The 23,933-nt window shown below is 38.7% G+C and overlaps 1 long non-coding RNA gene across 1 annotated transcript; it reads right to left on the minus strand.

Moving 5' to 3' along the window:
• Positions 1-3,175: 3,175 nt before the first annotated feature.
• LOC309613558 lies at positions 3,176-18,868 on the minus strand. The gene is made up of 2 exons (XR_014235785.1): positions 7,372-18,868; positions 3,176-7,043 (listed from the first exon to the last, which is right to left on the minus strand). It is a non-coding gene; the product is annotated as an uncharacterized lncRNA (long non-coding RNA).
• Between the last annotated feature and the right edge of the window lie 5,065 nt (positions 18,869-23,933).

Below are 23,933 nucleotides of genomic sequence, written 5' to 3' on the forward strand. Positions count from 1 at the left end.
CTATTAGCCATAGTCACTTACCCAGAAAGCCTCAGCAGTCTTAGGCTAACACTTGAGCATGAATAACATGTATTTAAGCATATATATATATATATATATATATATATATATATATATATATACACATACATACATACATGCAATGATTTCCATGAGTGTGCTTGAATAGTTATTATTTAAACAGTCTAATGTTAATACTCTAAACCTCAGGAATTGCCATATCTTCTCCACGAACTCCAAAATTCACCTTATCATTGGTATATCAGGTAATAAAGGTAATGACACTACTTTTGTTTCTGGGTGTTCTTTACACATTTGGAGAATTAGGGCAGAAAACTGTTTTAGAAACACATTTCTTTAATACAGCTTTATTACAGAAGAGCTCTTTGTTCTGATGTGAGATGCATGGGTTTTCTTTGTGTTTTCCTATTTTACATCATTATTGTATTCTCTGGAAAGGTGAATACTAAGTAATCTCTAGTTGGCTGAATTTCTGAATCCCTCTAGCACCTTGTAGAAAAATCCTCTTACATTCAGAATTAAATGTAACAAGTTATCAGGAAGGTAAAGTCAGCACTATAACCATAATTCTTAGACACACACACACACACACACACACAAACACAGTACTTATTATACAAGGAAACAGCATAAAATAATAGACAAAAGTAAATCTCCTAAAATAAGGCCAAAATAATTCTGAAGGACGTGGGTAGTGAGTGAAGTTTTCTGAAAAATAAAGCTAATAATATAAGTAATTTTATTCTAATTTAGTAAAATCTAGGCTACAATTAAAATGAGTAATTCTTAAAATGTAGACTTGCTTAACCATTGTTTTGTTTTTTACATTTAGACAAAGCAGTTGTGTGATATTACCATAATATATTAAATTCAACTTTGATGTTTGCAGCAACATCTTAAAAAGGATCAATTTTACAAAATATACTAGAGTGTCATAATTTTTTCCAAGAGCCACTTTATATGCCTTAAAAGTCAAAGCATTATCGTTTGAAGGACCTTGTTGATTTTCTCTTCTCCAATTGTTTACTGGTTTAAATCAGCCTGATTTCCATATGTCAGGGACTTTGCCTGTGATTCCAGCAGTTGCTCCAAGATCCTTTACACCACTGTTATAAAATTTTCTTTTTGTAGTATTTGGAATTTTGCATATATTTGTGACTTATACTTAGGTGTTTTGCATTTTTACAATGAACCAGGAGATAAAGTTAACCTGAAATAAGCCTTGTGCTAATGTTCAGAAGAATAAATGGCTGAAGGCTTTTCCTTCCTGTGGAACTAGAAACTGTAGAAACCCAGGTAATAAATAGACAATACTCTACTTAACACATTGAAAAGTCACTAAGGACTTAATTTGGAACTACCTTGAATTATTGATTGACGCTTGAAATTGGTCAAAAGAATTAACAGATCATGAACTGAAGCTTCTAATCATTCCTTCCCATCGTCGATAAATCTCAGTATTAGTAAAAGCACAAATATCTAGAATAGACTTACCACACTGTGGAACTTAAAAATGAAATAGCAAAATTCTCTCTAATTTCTGCTTCCAACTTCTAGTAGTATCTCTACTTTATGATTTTTCTTTGGGTACCCCAGCTGTCTCTGATGACCTCTGCCTGTAGAACCTCATGATCTGGCTTTTCTCTCTGGGGACTTTTATGCCATGGATTGATTTCTAACTACTACTTGAGTAGGATGAAAGAAGAAAATAAATGAGTAATCTTTCAAAATGTGTGACACAGTTCAGAAACAATAGTTTTCCTTTATATTGATTTTTGGCAAATCTTATGTCTAGTAATCACCACTAAACAGTCCACTTGAGTGCTGGAGGAAAGAATGATCTATCTTATACTTTCAGTATTAGTGGTCAGCTACACAATTAATTCTATTATGCATTTAGTTCAATAACTATACTGAATTTTTGCTTAATTGGAGCTTTGTATCTGAAATGCTAGGTAGTCACGATCTGCCTATATAAATTCTAATGAAAAAGACTGGAGAATGGGATGAGTGTTAAATGTCCATGATGTTGCCATGACTTTTTTTTCTTTCCTAGAAAGAACAATATCTTTTTCTCTTTTCCTCATTCCACCCAAATTCACCATAAAGTCTACCTTCTTCATTTTCCCTTCTCCTTTCTGCATTCTCCCTTTCCATCATCTGCTCCCCTCTTTGTCTCCTTTACATTTGAATGCCTATTTCTTCAGTTATTATTGTTATGTTCATGATCATCAATACTCTCTCCAGAGCTGAGCCAGGTATGAATTGGTCACATGTAGTAAGGTCTAACACTACCAGGCACTGTGCTAAGTATTTTGACATTACTCCTTCTAAAAACCATAGGACATAGGTACTATAATTATCATCCTGATTTTGTATCAATATATGAGAAACTGAGGCACAGAGAACTAGATCATAAAGCTGGTAAGTGGCAGCACTAGAATCTGAACCCAGGCAACTTGGCTGCAGAGTATATAATATTAATAAGTATGCTGTGGAGTCTTTCATAGAATAAGGGAAAAAATTACTTTTCCCAAAGATCATGCAATTTAACAAAGTATTTTATCAGATGGGAGCACAGTCTTGGAAAATGTCACTTCCCATAAATTTAGAAGATTAGGAAAAATTGTCAATTGGCTTTCTTGGCTTCCTTTGCTCATTGAGAATAGCAGCAAAGGTGTTTATATTTATTTATTTAATATTCAGAATCTATATAAACTCTATGGGAATCATCAAACTAGTCATCTCATTTATGCAGACAAAAAGTACAGCTGAGAAATCTAAATGTGTATTTAAATGTAGTGAAAATTATTATTTTTTCCCTAAGTAAGCCTTTCATTATTCTTCTGGAATATCTCTTATCTTTGTAATGGCTCTTTTGTTAGTAAGACTTTCCCGAGTTATTCATTGACAGCTGCAAAACTGCTTTGCCAAGTTAAAAATAAAATCTGTATTTTGAAAGATACTTATTTGTTAAACATGAGATGATTTATTTAGTTGCCTGTTTATAACAGTTCTACAGAGATGTAACTTTAGTAATATATTTTTATCTGAAATCGCTATTAAGAGTTCATTATATTCCTCAATGTTTAGGATTTTGTTCTTTCATTTTTATAATATCCTCTGCAATTAAACACTGATGAAATGAACTCACTTTTTACTTTTTTGTTTTATTCTCCCTATATCCTTTATTATCAATGTCCTTCATAATTCTCCACTGTCACCTAGATGATCAAATGAAAATTATCTATTAAACACCAATTAAGAGCTCAAAACAGCAGTTATACCCTTCAATCTAGTATTCACTTAGCTCTATAGTACTGCTGTATCTTTCCTGACTCACCCCTTTTCCTATTTCTTCTGAAAATAAGTCCTCTTACTATGGTATTCATTATTACCTTCTCAGGGCTTACTTACCATGGGAAGAGCAAAAAGAAATTTAGAAGTAGTCATTCAATATAGGTTGATTATGAGTGAACAAATTAATGAATGAAATGCTCAACTGTTGGCCTCACTGCTTTCTACAAAGGCATTTATCCCTTAAAAAGTCATTTTTGTTTGTTTAAGCTACTTCCAAGACTTCTTTCCTATTCTTACTTGCTCTCTCATTCTTCAGGTTGTAGCTTGAATGGTCTTTTCAGAGTATAATATATGCAAATTGAGCATGTTTATTAGTTACTACTGAAATATTAGCTCATTTTCTTTATTTTCTAGATTTAAAATTTTTCAGATATAACAATTAGTATAATGATGACATTCTTGAGAGAGCATCATATATTTGATATAAGTAAAACAGATTAGAGACTATCTAAGAAGATTTAGTTCAATGTCTGTCTCTGTGGCAGGCTCAGAGGTCTATACAACTGTAAATAGTGTATAGAATCTCAAAAATAGCTAAAACTTCCTTATCACATGCCCTTGTCAAGATTTAGAGTAGTTTTCACAAAATACATTTGTGTTTGTTTAGAAAATGCATTCCTGGAAAAACCACATCAAACTGAAATTTAGGGAAGGTTTGGCCCGGAAGCAGAGTCTGAGCAATCCCAGCCTTCTCTGGGCTCTACTTACTCTCCAAGGCAGCCAACGCAGTATAGGCAGATGGTTTCCTGGGTGCTGCTGGGGAAGGGAATAGGGGTCAGCAGGTTCAAGATGGTGGTATAATTATTTTATCTGTCTGTTTTGAGTCACTGATCTTAGCTGGTCAGATCTGAGGTGATCAGTGACTCTACACTGTACTATGTGTGTATATTAAGATTTGTTGAACCAGTCCGTGTTCTGGAACATTCTGAGTATCTAGGCCAACATTGTAACCATAATGGTTAACTCTTTGGGGCGTCAATAGTCTGAGACTTTCAGTGTGTCTTTGCTAACTGTGTGCTATACACAGAGTATGATTGGATTTGCTTGTCTATCTGTAAAGGTTATTAGCCTGGACAGTCTTTCTGGATTGGAGTATTGACCATACCAAAATTTCCCTTACATTCTTCTGAATACTTGGCTGAAATCCTTCTCTTCCCGTTAGGATAACCATGGCTTAGGTAGAGACAGAGGCCTTTATGCATGAGAAACCCAGGCAGTTTTCATGTTGGATCAAAGCTTCTGGGCTCCTGGTCTACCCTCCTGCAGAGACACTTGACCTTTTCAATTAGTCCGTCCAGAAATGCAGTAGGGGCAAATCAGACCCTCATCCATCTAACTCCTCAACCTAAGGTTGGGGGCAGGAAACAGGTCAAGTCAAAAGTGAAACCAGAGCATGTCTCAGGGTAACTGTGTGGTAGTGTCACTGGCAAAGCCCACTGACGATTCCCAGAAAATAAAGATGAAATCTGGGTAATAAAATAAAGTCTAACTTAAAAAAAAAAATCCTTTGTGCTTAGTCTAGTTTCATTTGCTCATAGGGTGCTGTGTGTAGAGGCCTTATACCTGTCACTTCAGACCAGAGTTCCTAGTACAAAATGGCTGCACCCGACACTTCCATGTGCAGAGATGCTGCACACAACACCTCAGTTCAAGATGGTGGCAGTGGGCTGTGTGCAGAGACACTGTGTCCTGCACTTCCATCTGGAGCCCTGAGTAGCACAGTTGTGCCTGAACTGCAAGAACTCCACCCCCTTCCCTGCTAACAAGAACCCTATAAAGCAGCCCTACCAATGGCCTGTTGGGGAAAGCGTGTACTCTAGAGTCTGAGCTTGCACCTCTCCATTGCTTCTGAACCAAATGTGGTCTTGTTCTATAGGCTTGAATGACATTGAGCAGGGGGACCCTTGCTGAGGCCCAACTTGAAAGGGTAGGTAACAAATTTCAGTGACCCAGATGAGATGGACCATGCATCTATCCACTAGGCTCCAGGACCACCCCATTCCAGTGGGAGGAAGGTGGAGGCTTTGGGAGGTTTCAGTGAGGATGACTGACTCTGATCTTTGAGTTCACTCTGATGGGGTAGAATGACAGCAGCCTTCAACTGAGTTCAGAGCAACTCTGCCCAGCAACTGAATACTGTTGTGTGGTGCACACAGAGTATAGCCCCCAGAGTAATCTGGACTGCATTGTCTTGAGGGGATCATACTATGGCATTATTGGGGACCTGAAACTAAAACTCATATAGCATGTCTGCCTGCTGCCTCTGGCTAACCTTCCCGTGGTACCAGGTGTTGGGGGACAGTGGGGACCTATGGACAAGGGGGAGCCATAGCAGTCTTGCCTACTGTGTCACCAGCAGTGCTGTCCTCTTGACCCCTGTACCAGGCAGTAGTGGCTGAACCAGGACTTTTAACCCTCCTTGCTGACCTCCAGGGATCAACAGTAGTATTCTCCATAGTCACTTTTGGTTTGATAAAGGAAAGTGGCCAGCCTTGTGAGCCGAGGCAAGACCAGGAAAAGGCCCAGGTAATGAGGACCGTCTGACAAAATGGAATGACAGTACTCCATCTGAGCTCAGGAAATGCACAGGGGATGCCCGAGTGCAGAATGGTCCCAAGGTAAGTACATGATCACTGACCTGACCTCTTCAGGTTGGGGCTAGTTTCTCTGAAGTGGGCTGAGGAGCCCTGTGAACTGCTTGCAAGACCAGGAGTACAATGATCAGATGATCATGAAGCCCTGTGAGCTGCTGGTAAGAACAGGAAACACCCACCATCCGACCTCTCCTCCCTCCTCTGCTTGTGAGGGTGACCTTGAGTGATTCTTTATCAGTGGAGGTTCCATGGGCTCTCCTCCTCATATCAGCACAGAATACCAGCTGCCCCAGTGATCTGGTGAGTACCCTATGGGAATCTCTCATGGTTTTAGTTGTCACCCAGTGGAAAGTCTAAAAACTCCTCCCCTTCAGCCAAAAGGAGGAAAGAGAAGACCCTGGCCTCAAACAGCTGTGCCACCCCTAATGGCCCAAGTCGGTCAGGAACGAACGTGGCCAAGCTGCTCTGGCCTGGAGGTAGCCCCGTCGAAACTCCTGTGGGAAATTTTGACAGAGGAGAGACTAATTATCTTAGGCACGGACTGTACAAATTCAAGGGGGACCCCAGTTATATCAGAGTCCACACCATTTGGATGCCTCCTATTTTGGTCTTTCAAGGAATCCATTAACAGTTTGGTGCTGGTTCCAAATTTCCCAAACCAGACAGATAAAGAGAACAAAGACAATGCAGGTCATGCTATTTGTAGACTGGGGAATCAAGCAGTCCCAGATAACAAGCCCAACTGGGACCACAGAGACAATGGAGAAGGGGATGGAAAGCAGAGGCTGACCCGTTATAAAAATATGATCCTAAAGGGAATCCAGGCAGCAGGAAAAAACCTGTCAATTGGAATAAGAAATCAATCAGGAGCCAATGGAAAACCCTTCGGCATTCTTCGAGTGCCTCAGGGAATGTCTCTGAATCTATACTTCCAATGACCCTGAGTCACTGGAAAGGAGTACAATCCTGATGAGTATTTTATTTCCCAAAGTGCCCCCACATTAGGTGTAAACTTCAGAAACTGGAAATAGGTCCAGATACCCCGAGCTCTCACCTGGTAGAGGTTGCCTACTGGGTTTTTTTTTTTTTTTTTTTTTTTTTTTTTAAAGCTTTATTTATTGATCGATTGATTACTATGTTGGGTCTTCGTTTCTGTGCTAGGGCTTCCTGTAGTTGCGGCAAGCGGGGGCCACTCTTCATCGCGGTGCGCGGGCCTCTCACTATCGCGGCCTCTCTTGTTGCGGAGCACAGGCTCCAGACGCGCAGGCTCAGCAGTTGTGGCTCACGGGCCCAGCCGCTCCGCGGCATGCGGGATCCTCCCAGGCCAGGGCGCGAACCCGTGTCCCCTGCATTAGCAGGCAGACTCTCAACCACTGCGCCACCAGGGAAGCCCCGCCTACTGGGTTTTTAATAACTCAGATATAGAGGAGGGAAAGTCAGAGGATGAAAGGGCCTGGAGGCAAGCCCACCTACTGGCTGTTGCCCTCCAACGTCAACTGATTGGTACGAGAAGCTGGACCAACTGCTCATGGAGATTCTCAACTCTGGTGAGGGACGTCCATCCCCCACTGAGAGATAGCAAGCCAGGGAAATTAGAACCCAATCTGTGTGCCATGTGTAAAAAAGTGGGACACAGGAAGAGAGAATGCCACTGTCACCCCTGAAGGGGGATGGAAATGGCAGATCCTGACCATTACCCTCAAAGGAATATGGTCCAAGTAGATGAAGAACAATAGGGCCAAAAGTGTCCTAAACTGGCACTCCAATTGACCCACAAGGAGCTCCAGCTGACACTGGACATAGGGGGAAAGACTGTCAAATTCTTAGCTGACACTGGTGCCCCTTACTGAATTCTGAACACCAGATCACAAGGATTGTAAAATTATGGGGGTATCAGGGAAAATCCAAGAATGGGCATTCACAGAACCATTAGAATGTAAATTGGATGAATGTACACTCACCCGTTCCTTCCTGTATGTCCCCAAACTCTATAACCTGCTAGAAAGAGATATAAATTGGAGGCTACTATCCACCTAAAGGGAGAAAAACTGGAGAATGGTGTCCCCTTAGACAAAGGGCACAATACAATAATGTTAATGGCTGGGGACAAACCTCCTCAGATAGAGCAAGTCAATCTCCCTGGAGTAAATCCCGAGGTCTGAGCCCAGGGACAGGTAGCAAGAGCTGTAGGAGCCAGTCCCTTGATAATCCATCTAAAACCCCGATATTCATGGTCCAATAGAAAACAGTACCATCTCCATCAGGAGGCCTTATTGGGCAGCCTTGTTTGGCATTGCTCCTGTTATACAGTGCCTAATTGACTAGGGCCTTGTTAGACCATGCCAATCAGCCTGTAATACCCCCATTCTCCCTGTAAAGAAACCCAGTGGGGAATACTGGATGGTACAGGACCTCAGGGCAGTTGAGGAAGCCACCTGAGATATACATCCAGTATTCCCTAATCCTTACACCCTGCTGGCCACACTACTGTCCACAGGACCTGGTATTCTGTATTAGATTTAAAAGATGCCTTCCTCTGTATTCCATTAGCCCCAGAGTCACAGGAAAGTTTTGCTCTTAGGTGGTAGGACCCAAACACGCAACAAAAGCAACAATACTGGTGGACAGTCCTGCCCCAAGGGTACAAAAATTCCACCACCATCTTTGGGGAAACTTTAGCTAAAGATCTAAAAGATTCACATCTGGAGGAGGGAACCCTCCTCCAGTACACAGACAACATTCTGATCACCAGCCCTAACTTAGAAGGCCTCTGACTAGACTTACCTAGTCTTCATTCTCACAGGCCAGAGAAGCTTACCCCAGGAAAGTAAAAAAAGACTTTTTCAGCCTTGCCCCTCCTAAAAACAGAAGACAGCTTAGGGGGTTCCTGGGGATGGCTGGGTTTTGCTGCATCTAGATCCCTAACCCTGATGTAATAGCTAGGCTACTACATGAAAAGTTGAAAGGAAAGGATGATTAGCCTTTTGAATGGAAATCAGAATGCAAAGGGGCCTTTCAAGAATTGTAAAAGCAGTTACTTCAGGCCTTTGCCCTGCCCTCCCAGATTTAGCTGAACTCTTTGACCTTTACATTCATGAGAGAAGGGGAACCACCCTTGGGGTATTAACTCAAAAACTGGGACCCCTTACTCAGGTAGTTACTTACTTCTCTAACACTTAGATCAAACCACTAAAGGATGGTCTCCTTGCAGTTACTACAACCTTGCTAAAGGAGGCTGAAAAGTTAACATTTGGTCAGCCAATCACTGTGTGGTTCAGGCTTTATTAAGTTCTAAGGGAACAGAATGACTATCCCCCAGGAGGTCAATTAAAATTCAGATTGTGCTTTTAGACAACCCAGTGGTTACCATAAAAACCTGTCACACACTAAATCCTGCTGCCCACAGAAATGGGGCCCCCTGGAGCATGATGTATAGAAATCATAGACTCCATCGAGTCCAGTTGATTCGACCTAGAAAGCCTCTCCCAAAGGCAGAAGAGGAACAGTTCACATATGGGAGCAGTTTTATCAGAGAGGGAAAAAAGCTGGTGGGATACATAGTGACCTCCCAGACCTAAGTCCCAGAGGCACAAAGCCTACCCCTGGGACTTCTGCCCAAAAGGCAGAGCTGATAACCCTCACCTGAGCCTTAGAACTTGGGACAGGGAAGATATTAAATGCTTACACAGATTCCTGGTATGCATATGCCATTCTACAGGCACTTAGGGCTATTTGGAAGGAAAGAGGCGTGTTTACTGCAGAGAATAAACAGGTGAAACATGGCTTAAGTATACTGAAGCCGTTAGAAACAGTACAGCTTCCAAAAAAGGTGGCAGTGATTCATTGTAGGGGTCACCAAAAGGGGGATGCAGAGGTAATAAAGGGAAACAACAAGGTGGATGCAACTGCCAAAACAACAGCCCTAGAACCAGTAGCTTGGCAACTACCCCTCATACCTTGAAGGCCAGATCCATCCAATTATTCCCCAACCTACACAAAGGAAGAAATAGACAAAGCCTGAAAATGGGGCTTCAGTAGAGACCTAGGAGGCCATGTGTGGCTAGTTAATGAATATGGGCAATAACTGCTTTCCCCAACCGCAGCTTGTCAAGCCACCAGTGAGGCTCATCAAGAAACTCACTACAGGAGGGAAGCCCTATATCATTGGGTTGAGGTCATGGTAATTCCTGGTATGAAAAATATAATCAGTCAGGTAGTTGAGATATGCCCCATACACACAATGAACAACTCCAACACCAGACCCCTCAGAGGCCACCAGATAAGACCCATTCAGACCAGAAGGACATATCCTGGCCAAAATTGATTTTCCTGTCCTGCCGAGATTACTGGGTAATTTCAGGTATCTCTTGATGTTAGTAGACACATTTTCTGGATAGAAGCATTCCCTGCTAGAACTGAAACAGCAGCTGAAGTGGCTAAGGTGTTACTAAAATAAATAATCCCAAGGTTTGGGCTCCCAGGCTCCTTACAAAGTGATAATGGTCCAGCATTTGTGTCTCAGGTGACAAATGGGATAACAAGTGCCCTGGGCATAAAATGAAACTTGCACTCAGCCTGGAGACCCCAATTGTCAGGGCAAGTAGAGAGATCCTATCAGACCTTGAAACAGGCCTTAGCCAAGCTATGTCAGGAAACTCAAGAAAATTGGTTAAGTTGCTTCCATTGCCTTCCTCCACATAAATTTAGCCACAAGGGGTAAGTTAAGGTTAAGTGCACTTGAACTCAGGTATAGTAGACCCATCCCTTATGCCCAAGAGAAGGGACACCTTAACCCCCTTGAAATGGAACAACTCAAGTATGCCCTCGAGATAGGAGCAACCTTGAACGCTCTCACTGAATATTGTAACCAGGTGCTGCCTGCATCCACTGACCTGGCCCTCCACCCCTTCCAGCCAGGAGACTGGGTGAACCTAAAAACTTGGAAAACCAGCAAGCCCACAAGATCAGCTCACTCCTAAGTGGAATGGGCCCCACTTGGTAATCCTAACCACCCACTGTGCACTGAAGTTGCAGGGATCACTCTGTAGGCATATCACACTCGAATGAAGAGGACCCTGAGCCCCAACCTCCGGAGAGATAACCTGGGGCAACGGACCCCCTTGACTACTCCTGTGAACCCGTCTCTGACCTGAAGCTTCTCTTCTGGAAAACAACAAAAGTGTGACCAGGGAGATTCAGGCCACAGCAGTGAGCCTCAACATCAGGGCACACTTTTGCTTACAGAAGACCTAGATGCCTTCACTTTCAGGAAAAAATTGGCATGTGACCATTATTCTCTTCTAATATTTACGCCATGCATCTTAAATTGTCTGGTACCCTTTGTCTCCAAAAGGTTAGACAAATGGTTGTTGCTCAGGGCAAACAGGGCTAAGGTCTGTGGACAATCAAACACATCTACAGGCAGCTGGGAAATACCGCTTCTTAACCTGGGTTATGACGACGCCTCAGATCAGCAAGAAATAGTTACAAAAGACAGACCTGTGCCCCTCAGTGCCCCTCGAGAATTAGGAGCAGGACAAATGACAGAGGAGGGATTTGTTACCAGCAAAGCCCATTAACAATTCCCAGGAAATACAATTAGAATCTGGGTAATAAAATAAAGTCTGACCTTTTTTGTTTTCTTTCCCTTTGTGCTTGGTCTAGCTTCACTTGGGTACAGAGGCCTAGCACCCCACACTTCAGACCAGAGCTCCTAGTGCAAAACAGATGCACCCGACTCTTCAATTCAAGATGGTGGCGGCAGGCTGTGTGTAGACGCTGTGCCGGGCACTGTGATCTAGAGCAAAAGCTGTGAGCAGCACGGCTATGCCAGACCTGGGAAAACTCCTCCCCGTCCCTGCTGACTAGCACCTTATAAAGCAGCCCCACCACAGCTGTGCCTAAGGGGTATGGACTCCACCCCCTCCCTGCCGACAAGACCCTGTAAGGCAGCTCTGCTCATGGCCTTTCAGAGAGAGCTTGTACTCTTGAGTGCAAACTTGTACCTTTCCATTCTTTGATCAAAGAATAAAGTTTCCTTTACTTCTGAACCAAACTTGGTCTTGTTCTGTTGGCTCAAAGGACACCAGGCAGAAGGATCTTTGCTGAGGCCTCACTCAAAAGGGTTGATAACAGTAGGGCCTCCCTTCACCTTTTACAAACCCCCCTTCCCCATCTCTGACTCTGTGGCAATCATATCTACAGATGTGCTCCTCTTGCTTTTGTGATCCCAACATAAACCCTCTTCTACCCTCCTGCCCTTGATAATGAAGCTGATGTGAGTAAATAGAACCTATTAGATACAAGTAGCTTGGAAGCTGGAGCCAGTTAACCTCGGTTCTAATCTCTGCATTTTACTGCCTAATTGACCTAGTGCAAAGAATATAAAAAATCTTAAGCTGAGTTTGTTTGTTTCCCGTAAAATGGGGAGAGTAGAAATTCTGGGTAAATTATAGTTTAGGTGTCCCTGAGTTCCCCTGTATTCTTATGTATCTTTATGGTGCTGAGCGGCTGGCAGCAAGGCTTAAGGGGCAGGTGATGCTAGTGAGACCATTCTGTCTTGATGCTGAAAGTAAGAGCTGGATTGGGAGTTTATGTTCTCGTGAAAGAAGATAGCATCCAAGAATCCTGGGAGTGAGCATTGGTACATAGAAGAGTCTACAGATAGCTTGGTCTACAGAGATCTCAAATTATCTGGGGTGGTGATGGGAGGTTGAATTTAATGTGTTTGTGTCCTTATGGTACATGAAGAACTAGGAATAAACCGCAAAGGTGGGCTGGGTTCAGTTTTCCTCTGAGTTTGGGGGTCTGGGTGGAACTGAAAGCTTTCTGCTTGGTGACAACTGGAGACTGATATCCTGATGGCTTAGACCTGTCAGCTCCAAGGGTAGAGACATTTGCACTTTCATAATTCACTGGAGACCACTTACTTACGGTATCCCAGAAGCTGGACTGGAGCCCTAATATGCAGATAAATAAAAATAACATATTCTAACAAGACCCAGTAGTCAGAGGGAAAATAAGCAGAATAGCCAAAACAGATGGCCTTTAATGAATCTGAACTGCTATAGAAGGAACATGAAAATGTGAACCAAATTTTTTAAATGATAATTATGAGAGTACATAGGGAGTTTGAAGCAGCAGTCACTAAATATTCATGAACTTCACTATTTAACAAGTTCTGCCCAGTGGATCATAAACAGGACTGATATTTGTCATTCCTAGGCTAAGGTAATAAAGAGCTAGTGAGACACTTTCATCTTTTCCTGCCACAGTGACCTTGGCAACCATTTGTTCCAGATGGCAACCCTATAAAGTAGAAGATTACCATACCTATATTGAGTTGCAACACATGTGATAAAAAACAAAAATCCCCAAACAAACCTTCTACTGTATTAAGCCATTGAGATTTCTGTGTTTGTCTAATACCATGCATAAACTACCCTGTGCTACCCTGGCAAATGTTGACATTTCTTTGCATTTGGGCGGTGTTACTATGCAGTCTATTCTCTTTCTCCAAGTCACTTGAGCGCCAGGTAACCAAATATGTAGATGATCAAGGGACTTTAAGATTTAGGATAATATGCAGGTTCTTTTGCTCTGAAAGGCAAATTTTAAAGCATTGTTTCTCAAACTTTAATGTGTATATGAAATCACTAAGGACCTTGTTAACATCCAGATTCTGATTTAATACATCTGAGTACTCTAGAGATTCTGCATTTCTAGCAATATCCCAGTGATGCTAATGCTGCTGATCAATGGGCAACACCTTGAGTAGCAAAGTTTTGAGAGGTATATGGAAAGGTGCTCTCACCTGACCTCTCAAAAGCTTGACAAATAGTTAAGACTTTCTGCTGTTATAAGTCTTCAGGTGGCAAGGCTTGGGCTGGTTACACTGAAATTGATCTGCGTCTGATTAGCCTCATTGTGGAGGCAATCAATCAACTTCTTTTTCTCATATTCTTCTCTCTCCTTCTTTCTTTTTTTTCCCCCAGCAGTTTTAGTAGTTGGGAAAATTTGGGAGCATAATGGAGTACAGTCTGACTGAGCTGGGAGCAGAGCATGCCACTTATCTTGCCCTGCCCAACTATTGGTCTGATGTACCAGAGGTACATACTTCCTGAGTATGAAGTTCTCCAGGACAACACCATTGAATTGAATATTTGACCTGAAGTATAACTGATGTAGATTTTACTAATTCCAGGAGCCTATTCCAATATATTCAGCTGTTCAGCTAGTCAATGAAGTATTGTTAGCTCTGTGAGTATGAGTGGCCACAGTGTCTGGGAAAATTAGACACTCTATCAGTTGTCACCATTTCCTAGCCCTGGAGAGTCACCATTGCTGCAGCAATGCCATTGTGTGCCCCACTTAATATTTAACTTACTCTTCTCCAGTGGCAGCCATTTCATTCCTAAAACACATCCTGATTTGGGGAAATTTGTCACTTTTTAAAACAGGCAAAACAACTTACCCTACCACCTATCCAAAACTTAGTGTTAAGTCCAGAATTAGGGAAACAGGGACATTTTTTTCTGCTAGACTTAGTCGAGACTAAGTATGGTGTGCATCTTTATTTTGGCTAGGCAAAAATTCAAATTGTTTAGATCCATAGTCTGAAACAGGAGGGCAAAAAATCACTCTACGTCTTTGTTATAGGGAATTATACAGAAATCAACATTGTGAAAAAAACTCTAAAAAGGAAGCATTCACACTCTTTGCCTTTCTGAAAAAAAAAAAAAGTTTCCCCTGTCATCTTGTATTTTCTCAAGGATTTTTAAGCACTTTGATGTAATTTTGCAAACTCAGACTCATGAAAGTCAACTTTTATTCACCAAATCACCAGTGACTTTTGGGAGCTCAATTCACCTTTACACAGTAGCTCTCTCTCAGGTAATGGCTATTATTTTAAATCAGTTAGCTCCCATTCTAGGGTTTTTATTGTCTGTGATGTTGTCATGTGGTGCATGCAAATTTTTAATGATCCTAAAAATTGTCCCATATATGTGCCAGGTATAAATTTTCAGTCACCATATCTGAGTTCAAGAAATGTTGCATTGGTTTAATTCTAAATCAAGTTAAATCTTACTGCGAAATTCCACCTGTTAGAACGGTGAGAATTTAAAACTTTGATTTGTAGTTGTCCTTCCTTCTCCCTAGAATTATGTAAGAAGCAAGACGACATAAGTTGACCAGAAAATGGGGGAAAAATCATTAGTTTTCAGTTCCTCATGTTGTTTCTGAGATGCATGCTTTCTATTTCTCTAAGGAGAAAATGTAAAAATGTCCATGCCAATCTTGGATATGGACATTCTTGTGGAATTTGGAGACTTAGTACAGCCACTACTAAGAAATTTCTCTCTGAAGTTACATATCCTTTTCAAAGTTCTCTGAGGAATGATGCTGGTAAACTTTATGTAGGAGTTATGACCCTTGAGAAACATATTTTCTTTCTAGACTTGGGTAATCTTTTCTTAAGGATCAGCAGCTTCTGTCTCTATCTTACTAAGTAGTCACCTTTATCTCACTTCTTTCTCATTCAAATAGGAGAGAAGTTAAGAAAGGTGAAAGATCATGGGATATGGTGCAAAAATGGAAGGATTGGTTTTTATAGGAGTCTGGTGCTACATATGATCTCAGGTGAGAAGGCAGAGTAAATAAGGGAGGATGCTTGTAGGTGGATGTTGTGATGAATGCATCTGGAAGAACTTTTCTTATTGCTTAAATTTCTTAGTGAAATTGGAAACAAAGTCCTTATCTGAGAGTGAAAATGGGAGAGGTATTATTGGAGGATAGAAAAGAAGGTTCTACATAGTCATTTTAAAGAATGCAGAGTAATTGAATTAGCAATATATGGAATGTTTCCCTGGCAGCACTGTGGTTTGTGACCATGTGTTCAAAATGAGATTGGTCATTGCAGTGTTATCTTTTACTTTTCTACATTCAAATTCACAGAAGGAGAGCTAAGAAGGCAGAGAGCTGGATACAGTGTTCAGAGTATGATGGAGAGAGGAACAAGTGACTCAAGGGAGTGATTTTGATAACTGATCATGAAATTTAAGGATACAGTGAAAAGTGTTAGGATTAGTAAATTCAAGGGGATAAAGGATAGTTGGAGTCATGATATTAGAGAGTGTGACCTGGGCAAAAAGAGATGATGGTCAGAATATGATGTATAACATTGATATATGGAGGGTTGCAATTACTGGTAATAATAAGATTCAGGAATGATAATAGTTTTTAGCTACGAAAAACTGTGAGCAGAATTAATGATCTAGTGCTATATTGTCTAATATGGTAGCCATTAATGACAGATGGCTATTTCAAATTAAAATTGCATTCATTACAATTAGATAAAATTATACCTACTGCCCAGATTTTGTTCCTAAATACCATTCTCTATTAAAAGGAACTAGAGTTCCTTAAAAAAAATGTCTGGTTCTAGGGTTGGGGCAGGAAAAACAAAACAAGGTAAAACAAAATGAGCCTTATCAACCAAAATTTCAGAAATAAAGACCTGATTGAAATAAAAGGGTGTTTATTTGGGGTTTGTTAGGACTGCAGTCCAGGAGACATATATTCAAGAAGCACTTGAATTGTGTTCTGCTGGACTACAATGCGGTGGAGGCTTATAAAGGCAAACTGTAAGGATACAGTTAATTACATGAACTATAGTTGGAGCTGGCAAGAAGTAAGGATGCTTATTAAGTAGGGATTGGTTGGGCTCAGAAATGGGTATATAGGTACAAGGAGAAAACTTGAGACCATAAGGTTGCAGTTGGCAGGTGTTCTGAATATGGCTGGGCTGGTGGTGTCTTTGGTTCTGGTATAATTCAAAGAAAGTTCAAGTTCTCAGTAGTGCAGAGACCTGTTTGAGACCAGATCCTCAATGGCCACCTAACTGCATTTTTATATGCCTGAACTCTATTACTACATAATAATTTCAATCTGTCATTAGTCTAGAACATATTGTGGTTCCAGAAAGTAAGAAAATGCCCTCTCTCTCTCTCTCTCTCTTCCTCTCTTTCTCTCTCTTTCACACACACACACACAGATGGAATATGTCAAAAGGACATATAAGCTAACTTGAAAAAAGCTCCTTCTGACCAAAGCTAGAACAATGTAAACAACAAATTAAATAGTAATATAGTATAAAAAGAAATAAAATAAATATCCATGAGTCCATATTGTTATAGATAAGTGATTGAATAAATGAATGAATGAATGATTAAATGTGAAGGAAAAATCTTTCTTACAGAAGAATTACAGTTAATAAATGTGAAAGGAATAAGGAAATTTAAAAATCACCATTAGTATACCATAGTATACCATAGTAATACCATAGTAATAACTGTTGCAGGAAAAAACCACTGATGAATACTAAATTTAGTAGGTGAAACTCTAAGGAGAAACAGGGTAGTTGCATACTCTGAATATATCACTCACCTCCTCAAATTTATTAATTACTATGGTGGTTTTAACATACGTTCACAAATTCTTTGATAGTACTCTCCCCAGGAGGTAGGACTTAATTCTCCTCCCTTTGTATTTGGGCTGTATTCTAACACAGAGAGTATGGAAAGGTAAATATAGTAACTTTGCAATGGAGAAACCTGACAGGCACCTCCTTAGCTATGTGATCAGTAATGACATATGTTCCTTTATATGATGAGATGAGGAGGGTGTACCACCTCTGTGATAATTTTCCCCCAAATTCATATGCATAATCCAATTATGAAAAACATCATAAAAATAAATATTGAGTAACCTTCCACAAAATATCTTACCAGTTCTCTTTAAAAGTACCACGGTCATGAAGGACAAGGACATGTAAGAAATCACCGACTGGAGGCATAGTGATTAAATGGAATATGGTATCCTGGATGAATCCTGGAATAGATAAAGGACATTAGTGAAGAAACTAGTGAAATCCAAGTAAAGACTGTACCTTAATTAGTAGTATTTTACCACTACTTAACATCTTAGTTTTGATCAGTGTGTCGTAGTTAACATTAGGGGAAGCCGGCTGAAGGTACTTAGAAATTCTTTGTACCGTCTTTGCAACTCTTCTGTAAAACTAAACTTATTTCAAAATAAAAATTTTATAAAATTATATATAAGAAGAAATTCAACTCTTCTGTTGTACTAGCAACCTTTCAAGTGCTCCACAGCCATATGTGTTTAGCAGCTACTGTATTGGAAAGTGAAAATATAGAACATTTCAATAGGTGCAGACAGTTCTATTGCACAAAGCTGCCCAAAAAAGAGGATAGGAAAAGATAAAAAGAAAAAGAAAAAAAAGCTATCCACAATGAATCACAGACACAGATAAAGATGGAAAATACAGAAGAGAAAATCTTACAACAAACAAGATCTAGCATAGGTTTGATTGGAGTTCCAGCTGAGAAGAGAGAAAAAATGAATCTATAATCAAAGATACAATGGCTAAGAAATTCCCAGAACTGATTATAGAATTAGGAAGCCCAAAGAATTCCTCGCAGAGAGAGTAGACTGAAATCCACATCCATCCGTGTAACAGTGAAAGTTCAAAATGCCAAAGACAAAGAAACACATCTAAAATGCAGTTAGAAAAAAAGAGCAATCAACAGATTATTCCACATCAACAAGGAAACCAGAAGCTAGTGGAAAAATATACTTCACACAGTGAAAGAAAATACATATACACTTAAAAGTCAACAACCAGCAAAAGTATTCAACAAGAATGAAGGCAAAATAAAGACATTTTTAGAATAACAAAAACAAGAGTTTATCACCAGCATACTCCAATGAGGAACTCTAAAATGTGTTTTTCAGTCAGAAGGAAAATTACCCCAGATGGAAAGCTGAAAGAAAGAAAGAAAAGGGAAGGGGAGGGGAGGGGAGGAGAGGAGAGGAGGGGAGTGGAGAGGAGAGGAAAGGAGAGGAGAGGAGAGGAGGGGAGGGGAGGGGAGGGGAGAGGAGAGGAAAGAAAGAAGGAAAATTAAGGGAAGGAGGGAGGAAGGAAGGAAGGAATATAATGGCAAAAATGGGGACTTCCCTGGCAGTCCAGAGGTTAAGACTCCGTGTTTCCACTGCAGGGGGCGTGGGTTTGATCCCTGGTTGGGGAACTAAGATTCTACATGCCGTGTGGTTCGGCCAAAGAAAACCCAAAAAAACAAAACAACAACAATAGAAAAGTAAATATGTGGATTAAACTGAATGAATGTTGACTGCACAGCAATAGCTACAGTGTCTTTTAGGGTTTAATACGTATAGAAAAATAAAACACATAACAGTAAAAGAGCATAAGGTGAAAAGGAAATAAGTGGGGTTAAAGAGATATATATTTCTTGCATAGTCAGGGAGGAGCAAAAAAAAAAGAAAGAAACTACCAATCAATTCCAAATTTTTAAAAGTCAAGGATACATATTGTAGTTTCTGAGGCAATCATGAGAAGATCTTATAGAAGAAAAAAAAAAGAAAACAAATTTCAGTAAGTTTGAAAGAAGAAAATAAAGGAAAATGAATACAGAACAGTTGAGATAAAGAGTAAATACATGGCCAGATGCTTATTTATACTAAAATACTATTACATTCCATGTAGATGGACAAACTTTCAGTTAAAGATTGTCAGACATTTAAAAAACACAATCAGTTGTATATATATATATGTATGTGTATATGTATATATTCATATATCTCTCTCTATATATATATTTTAACAAGAGACACATTAAAAATATAGGATTCCCTAATGTTGAGAGAAAAGATATATACCATGCAAAAACTAATCAAGATAAAGCTGGTTCTCATGTTAGATAAAAAAGCTTTAAGGCAAAAAGCATTATTTAATAAAAGATGGATCAAATCATAATGATAGTAGACTCGATTAATCAGGAAGAGGTAACTATTCTAAATTTCAAAGTACATAGAGCAAAAATTGACAGATCCACAGGGGGAAGTAGACAAATCCACAATCACAGCATGAGATTTTTTTTTTAAAACATCTCTTTCAGTAGTTGATTGACCAGTAGATAAAAAATAAGGATATAGAAATTTGAACAACAGAATTAACACATTTGCTCTAGTGGATAGTTAGAGAATACTCACCCAACATCTGTGGAATATACAACCTATTAAAGCACACGTGCAACGTTTTTTTAAATGACCATATAGAAGGCAATTAAACAAATATCAACACATTTCCAAAGATTAAATTCATACAGAATATGTTCTATGCTAGAAATAAATAACAAAAAGATATCTAGAAAATTCCTAAATGTTTGAGAACTAAAAGCTATATTTCAGATATTAAAAAAATACATTTTGACCTAGATAATACTACTTTTAGTTATTTTTTTTGAGTTACAGATGAAGAAAATAATGTTTATAGTATTAAAAAATAAGTTAATAAATATTATTCATTATAATTCAGTTAATTAATTATATAATCACTTCTTATTCCAGTGTGGCAGTATATTTTAAAGAGGATTTTGCTTAATCATCCAGAGTCCATCTTTATAGAATTATTATTAAATTTATATTTAATAGTCATTAGCAAGTTCTGAGGCATACTGGTTTGTTATGGCTTTTACATTGATTAGGAAACACTGACCTGGCATCTCTAAATGGGTAAAGCATAATCAAATTTTAGGAGTGAAAAAAAGTTCAAACGTCTGTGCATGTGCGTGTATTTATGTGTGTCTGTATTTAAGGAATACCTCAGAATTCCTAAGATTTATAGTTTAAACTACCAGAATTTTGTATTTAAAAAGTTCTAATAAACTTCTAAAACATATTTAAATTTCTTTTTATCCTTCAAACTTCTGAGATTCATAGCTTAGTACATAATTTTATTAAACTAAATATTCACATCATTTTGGGGGCCAACAATTTTTTTTTACTTCTTCTATGATTCAGCAGCATTTTAATCATTATGTTTTGGCATAATCTTAGATTGCATCATAGAAATTTACAATATTCGTAGGTAAAATGATATATTTGGAATTTTATATGGTTGAACATAAATGACAGTGACTTGTAATTAATTGTGAGTCTCAGCTCCTTCTGTTAGTCTGTAATCTCTTCAGAACAGGTATCCTTATCTTCACATTTGAAATCACAACATCAAGCCCCATAACTGATCAGAACCAACTATAAAAAGTTAAAACTTGAAATTCTATGATTATAGTTTTTCTTTGATAGGGAAAAAGTTGGACTGTAAAATGATGAAGAAATAGAAAGCAGAATGGATACTTTCTGAATTAAAGCTATTAGAGCCTATTCCTACTTTATGTGAATCTCCTAGTTACAGCCCTTATAGTCTTTGCCCCACATTTATTGTGCTTCATTGGGGATTTATTTTTTATCTCATGTTACTTTCATTAGAAATAATTTAAAGTGCATATATCACTAAACATGTAAAACAAACAAGTACGAAAATATTATTGCTTTTTTAACCACTTAAATATTTTATTTTTAAATTGTACACTGAGTTAATTTAGAATGGCATTACAATGACAGAATCTATTTATTTTTTCAAAATGAAAACAGATTTTTCTCTGGCTACATCTCAGAGAGAACTTTCCTAACAAGATAACATTGAAAGACTCACAAATTTATAGGCCATTTAAGAGGTTGCCCAAAAAATTTAGCTGAAAAAACTGTACACTCCAGGTAAAGTGTTGTTTGCTATAGCAAATGAAAAATACCAATTTTTCCTTATCATAGCCCATTCAGAAATATATTAGTTTTTTTCTTTTTTAAGAAAAATGATATTCATATTATTTCTATAATTTTAGATTGCATCTAAATGGGTCAAGTTATTTATGTCCTTGTCAAAATAATTTAATTTTATTGATTTCTGGAAAATTAAAGCAGAAATGTTGATCAACTCAACTTTGTCTTGTCATTCCTTTTAATTTATTAACTCATAAACTTTAAGCTGTATTTCACTGTGGTTGATCAGTTTGAATATTATTGAAGATAAGTAACCAAAACTTCTTTTAATTTCATATTTAATGATGACAGAGTAAATGCTTTGAGGATGGAAATACCTGACCTAGGAATGGATGCAGAATGTTCAAAGAGGCTGGAGATATGAGTGTATTAAAATGTCAGAAGAGAATATTCAGTTTATAGGAAGACAAAAGGTGATTTTTAAAGAGGCAATTAAATCACTTCCTGCTTAAAAACACTAATGTATATTTTATATCTTTATAATATATCCATTTAAAATATAGTTTCTCTCATCATCAAAGTCTCTCTTTTACTTATTTATACAGCTTTAGTCCTAGAAAACGTTGTTAGAAAATAAATACAACCTGCCAATAAGCTTATTTATTCATCTTGATCTCTCTAAAAGATAATGTAAAATAAAATATGCTAGGACTCACATACATGATGTAAGGTATATATAATTTTGCTACTGTTTTCAGAGCATAAATTTATTTATGTAAAACAGCAAGTGCATTATTTGGGACATCACTGCCAGTTAACACTTCTTAGTTTCCTTTCCTTTTGGGTTCAATAGATCTGAGCTTAATTAACTTTACACAGAAAGTGCAATTATATGAGCATAGCCATTACCTATAAAGTTTTTCACATATGAATGATTCTGCCTCAGATTATAAGGTATTGAAATATCACTGATACGGTCAGTCATGCTAAATAAACTAATGCATATTTTATTTTCTATGTTAGATTCTTTAGGCATTATTGGTTTGTCATATTAGACCTGAAGAATTGTGAAAAATAGAAACATGTTCTCTAATTTGGAAAACTTGGGCTCTGTATCATTCTAAGGGCTCAGTGTCTAACTGATAACTTGGTTTTGGTAACTGAAACCTGAGATATTCCTTATTCTATATTGTTAACTGTTACAGAGGGAGCAACTCCTCCATCTGTGGCCACCCTCATGGATCATAGGATTTAATATGACTCAGAACAAGACTAGAGTTCAGGGATTTATGATGACCTTTCTATGTGAAAGTTGATGAGGAAAGAAGGTGTATTTAACCTAAGTTGCACATACCTTGGGAAATGTTTAACTTTTCTAAGTTGGGGAGAACAGAAGAAGAAAAAATTAAATCTGAACAGTTAATTCCCCTGCATCAAGTATACTTTCTAATGTGCACAGGCATCATTGTGTGGTCTAGTTCAAGTAGACTTAGCACGTCTATTTTTGGCCATTCTTCGGGTCTTGTTTTTACTTTTTGGTACCAACCAACATTTCTCGGTCCAAGGTGCTGGCGATTCTCCTTGGTACTTGGTATATAATTTCTATTGAACCTCTGTTTTTGGCCAAGAATTTCTTATTCTTCAACAGCCCTTTTCAATAGCGTTAAGTGTCTCCTGCCATCTCAGGGATTTCTTACACAGGCAGGGAGCATGGGTTAGAGGTACCTTTAATTTTGTCAGGGAAGGAATAGCGTGGTCTATGAATTTGGAAGGAGTTAGGAACCTAGTTATAATAATCAACTTCCTATTTTATCCTCTCTTGACAAAGACCAAGTACTGATCCTATCAATTCCTTTTCTTTGCAAATCTGGAGTCCAGTCCTAAATATGAGCACAAAAACTTGGACTCAGATCTCGGTTTTCCTTATGCTGAACATATGCTTTTTTTTTTTTTTTTTAACGTCTTTATTGGAGTATAATTGCTTTATAATGTTGTGTTAGTTTGTACTGTATAACAAAGTGAATCAGCTATATGCATACGCATATCCCCATATCCCCTCCCTCTTGCATCTCCCTCCCACCCTCCTTATCCCACCCTTCTAGGTGGTCACAAATCACCGAGCTGATCTCCCTGTGCTATGCAGCTGCTTCCCACTAGCTATCTATTTTACGTTTGGCAGTGTGTGACCATATGGTTTTTTACACAATTTTCTTGTCCTGTTTTCCATATCCTTATACGCTGTTGATCTGTGGGGAAATCTGTTACTTTCTGTCCTTTGGAATAACTACTTTCCCACATCAC

This window comes from Balaenoptera borealis (genome assembly GCF_965194805.1).
Source record: "Balaenoptera borealis genome assembly, chromosome: 1".
Classification (NCBI taxonomy): Eukaryota; Metazoa; Chordata; class Mammalia; order Artiodactyla; family Balaenopteridae; genus Balaenoptera; species Balaenoptera borealis.